Source organism: Mustela erminea, chromosome 16 (genome assembly GCF_009829155.1).
Source record: "Mustela erminea isolate mMusErm1 chromosome 16, mMusErm1.Pri, whole genome shotgun sequence".
Taxonomy (NCBI): domain Eukaryota; kingdom Metazoa; phylum Chordata; class Mammalia; order Carnivora; family Mustelidae; genus Mustela; species Mustela erminea.
The window spans coordinates 34,216,755-34,222,500 of record NC_045629.1 but is presented as its reverse complement, the minus strand read 5'-3'; the positions used below and the strand labels follow the sequence as shown (position 1 = coordinate 34,222,500).

Genomic DNA, 5,746 nt, shown 5'->3' with positions numbered 1-5,746 from the left:
GGGTCTGGGATCAAGTCCTGCATCAGGCTCCTTGCTCAGCAGGGAGCTTGTTTCTCTCTCCACCTCTGCCTGCTTGCATATCTCTCTCTCTCTCTCTGACAAACAAATAAATAAATAAATAAAATCTTTTTAAAAATTAAAAAAAAAAAAAAAAGATGCAGCTAGAATTTCTGGAGGCCATTCCCACTTTTGCTCCAGCAGTGGCCCGCTTTCACCTTTGAAAGTGTAGTATCTTATCTACTGGATAAACTCATCTCGCCATTCTGGTCTCGGGTCTTCAGTTCTTTGGTATATCTGGGACAAGAATTGAGCCACCTGGGAACAATCACACCAAGGATAAGGGGATAGATACAAATCTTGATGCTGCTTAAGTTTTCATCTGGACCCTTCCCTTGTGAGTATAACTACCCTTGCATTCTGTAAACTATCTTCTAATGAAAACCTTATTAATTCAGTGTATGAGTATCAATCCTTATTTATTATAGTGAGGTTTGGTTTCTAAAATGACCACTATATGATTGGGAGCTAATGGTATTTTACATACACATTCCTATTTTCAATTCTGAAACCCTGAAATTCTGAGATTCATTGAAATGTTCTTGCAGGACTTGTCATGTGGGTGAAAGAAACTAGATCCACAGAACTTGGTTATTTTTTGAATGTGAATCTGTATTACCATCTTATGAGATTCATTGAGATCTAATGAATTACATTTATTTATTTACTTGCTTATTATTTCATTCATTTTTAAATAATTTACATTTTATTTTTTTTATTTATTTTTTTAAAGTGGGTATTTTTATTTGTTTGTACTTAAACCTATCCACCAACCAGACAAACTGGTACTATTATCATACATTAAAATATAAAACATCTTTCTACAAATACTAGAATTAACAGTTCTAGTAAAACCTCACAAGGGGCAGAGGAAATCAATGAAGCACATTGTAGTTTTACCCTTCACCATTAAAAACTAAGGTTGGTAACAAGAAAGCCTCACAATCTCAGAATATACCATTATCTTTCATCACATGTCTTTGTATCTTTACTTCCTATTCTTGAGGTTAGATTCTTTTTTTTTTTTTTAAAGATTTTATTTATTTATTTGTCAGAGAGAGAGCGAGCAGGAGCGAGCACAGGCAGACAGAGTGGAAGGCAGAGTCAGAGGGAGATTCTAAAGCCTGAAGATACCCACAGTAGGACCGTATCCAGTTAGCTATAGCCAGAAACACCTGTTCCATGTTGTGCACAACCAATGCTACTGAGAGCTTTGACTCCAATCGTACTCCCTCAATAGATACAGTAAGAATAATGGGAAATACAATATTAAAGCAAAGATACAGGACTCTAAAAGACAAAGCCTAGGAGATGTGACACAGCCATCGCCCAAACCAAGATCGAGTAATACCCATCGTCACACATCTTCAGGCTGGATGTTCACAGAGTAATTTGGGAACAAATCCATGATTTCCTGGGTACTAAAATACTTAGTGGACTGCTGTATTACACTATAGCTTTCCCCAGAAGTTTTTAAGAGGGACTCCAAATCACGGACGGAATTTTGCTGGAACTGGATCTGGGGCTGCAGGGATTCCTCTCCACAGCTGTGGAGCTGGCTGTTCCAAGCTTGGGGGCACCAGGTCTGACTGGTCCAGGAGTGGTTGCTCCAAGACTGGCCATTCCAGGAGTGGTTGCTCCAAGATTGGCTGTTCCAGGTCTGGTTGCTCCAATTCAGGTTATTCCAGTTCTGGTTGCTCCATATTGGAAGGTTTGCAGAAGTGTTCATCAGGTGTCCCTGGTGGTAGGAGTAGAAGGCTGGGTATTCCGTGGCTGCTGTGCTATTCTGAGTCACACTCTTGCTCTCCTTTGGCCAGTGGTTTTTCTGCCAACTCTTACATTTCATTCTCTGGTTCTGGAACCAGGTCTTCACCTGCTTATAGCTAAGGTTCAGAATGTCGGAAAGTTCTTGCATCTGCTGGAGGCTGAAGTATTTCTGCCTCTGAAATCAATCATTGAGGACATAGAGTTGGGTCTGAGAGAACAGGGTCCTGATCTGTTTCTTGCCCTGGGCTGTGTCTTCCTTCCTCCCCATTCTCTCCTCTGCAGAAGTGGGTGGTAGTTTCATCTTGGGATGGGTGGAGGAATCGGGGCAGATCCATGGAGGAAGGAAGAGGAGAGACGGTCTCTGTGTGGAGCGTCTCAGCAGATGACATTTGTAGGAATGTGTAATTTTCTTCAGGCCTGCAAACCTCAGGCATTGGAGAAGAGTCCCTAGACCTGGGTGGTCTGGGGCCAGGCAGGCACTGGGGCAGAGCGAGATCCTCACTCATGTTGGGGAGTTGAGGGTAGGGAGGGGGCAAGAGCAAGATTGTAAGGAAGGCCCAGGCTTCTGGATCCAGGTGGAAGAGTCGGGAGAAACAGAAAGACGTCCAGGTGTAAGAGTATGAGAAAGACAGAATGAAGGAGGTCACCCCCAAAAGGGCAAGAGCCAAGCAGCCCAACGGAGTCGTAAATAACTTACATTTTAAATACCTTGGGTTTCTTGGTGAACTTTAGAGAAAACAGAAAAACAATGACAGTTTAATTTGTCTGATACATTTTAGCTGAATGGTTTTCTCATTGTTTTTGACTCCATTCTGATCAGTATTGCCATGTATGCATTGCAGAATTAAGTATAAGTCACTTGTTTTCGCATGATAACAAAATATTACTTTCTATTGAAGAATAATTTAATGGAAGATAAGAAGGTCTCTGTGTGAAAGAAAACTGTTTTAAAGTTTCCTGTCAGGATGTTTGGTATTTTCGGATTGGTTTGCTAGCTCTGCATATATAAGATCTCTGCAGTAGCTTTCAGGGAAGAAATAGCAGTGTTAGCGAATTGTAAATCCACTAAAGAAAACAAACCAGATTTCATTCTGTGTTGTATTATAAAAACTCCTCCGCAATATTATATAAAATGCAAATCTGACCCAATTCAGTTCACCACATATCTTTATTTAAAATGATTATTTTCCTTATAAACAAATACATAGAAAAAAATGAGAAAACAATAGAATAAGAAAATAAAAAGCAAAGGAGAAGACTGAATAAGAAATGAATCTGTTTCATCAATCTATTTCTCTGTCTTGTTCTTGGTTTAATTGTTCTCTTCTAAAGCAACATTAAGACTGCTCTTATTGATTCCATCTTGGGAGATTACTCAATGTCTCTGTCTAGGTAGTTAGGTATTTTGGATGTTGTTCACAAGTTCTGTCTGAAACATGCTCATTTTTCATTGTAGCCTTTTCATAGGAAGGTTTATTGACCTAAATTTAAGGTTTCATTGAATATATTCATCTTTCTTTCTACTCTCTGATATCACTTTGTTAACCTCCTTTTTCCCTCACTTTCTGGCAAATCCTTTTCCTCTAGCTCATTTATTCTTATTTTCTTCACTGTATAGAGTGTGTGTGTGTGTGTGTGCCTATGTACTGCTACTGAGAGTGAGAATGACTGAATTTTTTAACATCATCACTAGGAACATAGTATTCTACTCTTCGTATGTTAGGAAAAAGAAAGCGAAATCTTTATTTTATGCTTATTACTATTTCTTTATGGTAGCATTTCTGCATTGAATGGCTTGGGAATAAAAAAATTTGTGTCCGAGTTGGAAGCGCTCAATGAGATATGGCTTTTCTTCTTTGAAGTTAAAAGAAATATTTCATCACCAACTTTTGCTTCAAGTTCTTTCTGTAAATTCACCAGATATAACTTTGAGCTGAAGTCAAGTATATATGACTGGAATCTCAGTTGTTTAACACTGTTTTTCTCTCAACTTGAGAGAAGCCTTTATGAGCCCCAATAATATTTATTTCTTTTATGCTTCATTATCTGTATACTATGCATATAGAAGCTAAAATATTTGTCATCTCAAATCCTTTTTTAAGTGGGGAGAAAAAAAGAGGATAATTTGAGACCATTTTTTTTTTTAATGACTGGGTTATTACCTAGTTGATTCTCTTATGCAAAGCATATACATCTAGGGAATAACCATATCGGCATGGAATAAATCAGTGTACTGTGTAAGCTTGTCTATTGTATTAATTTGCTTTATATTGTATTTCACAAAGGAAATATTCAAGTTATTCATTGACTACAGATACAGATATCAATTAAAATTATTTGATAAAAACTCTGTCACTGAAATGTTCAGAGAAAATTAGATACAAGTTTGAGTGGTTGTGGTAGTACAAGCTAATGACTATTAGTGTCTCAGAGGCCTCAATATCAGACACAGGAAATTAACTGTATGTGGAGCTACATAATCCAGTCATGTTTTCAGTCCATTACTGTATCACGTTATTGCAAAGACGAAAGAGAGAAGACAAGGGAAGAGGAAGAGTTGAAGATTCTTTAAAATTAGAAGATAAAGCACGCAACTGTTGAGATCCTGACAGAAGAGAGTAGGCACACTCAAATATTTTAATTAATAAAGGGAATGATAAATAGTGATGGAATCCGTATTGACTTAAGGGAACCAGTAAGGCTTGGTGGTGCCCTCAGCAACAGTCTAGACAAAACCACTGATAATATATTTAAGTGATTAAATATTTCCAATGTGTCAAAATCACAGAAATAGCTGAGTGCATAAGAAGGAGTGATAGGGATCATCAAGTACAAATCTTATTGTAATGGACAACATGAAAATATTTCCAAATCCAATGCATTCTACATCAGTTTTAATTATTATAACATTCTTTTTATGGTTTGCTGAAATTTCTCCTGATATAACTTCTACTCTTTGCTCCTACTTCTGCCCTTTGGAGACCAAATGAATTATTTTGTACTCCAGATAGGAAAAATATATGTAGAAATATTTATTCCAGAGTCAAATACTTGAGGATTTAAGCCATATTTAAACTAAAATCTAGTTTGAAGGATGTAATAGTGTTCCAACCATTTCCCCTTATTGGATTTGGGAAGTTCATTTGCACACCATCTCCTCTACTGTTGCTATAAACGTCCCACACACCTAGTTAAGGTCACTTCTTATATTTGACACTTCGGACTGTGGTAGGAATTACTTCAACACTTATTTTCATCTCTTGTGTATCTTTCAGCTTCTCTCTCTCTACTAGACTATTTCCACCAGACTGCAAACATACTGCTATTTCTATGCATTAATATATATGAAATACTTTGTCTCCCGTTTCCAACTTCAACTAAGACTCTTTTAGTTTCATTAGCTTGAGATAAAAAAATCACTGAAATAAATGTCCATGACACTGTCTCCCATTCTCTCTCTCTCTCTCAAACACACATTCCGTATCTCATTGACCGCTTCCAACTCGGACACTCTGAGCAGAGAGCCTGATGCGGGGCCTGATCCCAGGACCCTGGGATCATGACCTGAGCCGAAGGCAGAGGCTTTAACCCACTGAGCCACCCAGGCGCCCAGAGTCTCATGTTTCTTGACTAAAAATCACAAGCAGCATTTATCAAAGCTAATCTTACATTCTTTCTTTTGAAACCTTTGCTTAACATACAAGTTCCCATATCTTGTCTTTCCTCTCTCTTTCTCTACCCCCTTTCCTAATCGTTCTGACTTAGTTTCCATGCTGAGTCGTCTTCATATTCCAGCCTCTAAATGATTGAAAGCTCTAGGGCTTCATCCCTGAACAATTCCTTTGGGTGTTTAAATAACATCTTAAACTTAATATACCCGGAACTAATTCCCAATGTTCACTAACACCAAAATTATCCCTCT

The 5,746-nt window shown here is 37.9% G+C and overlaps 1 pseudogene; it reads right to left on the bottom strand.

Moving 5' to 3' along the window:
* Window positions 1-1,414: 1,414 nt before the first annotated feature.
* Window positions 1,415-2,330, bottom strand: LOC116575434 (annotated as a pseudogene).
* Between the last annotated feature and the right edge of the window lie 3,416 nt (window positions 2,331-5,746).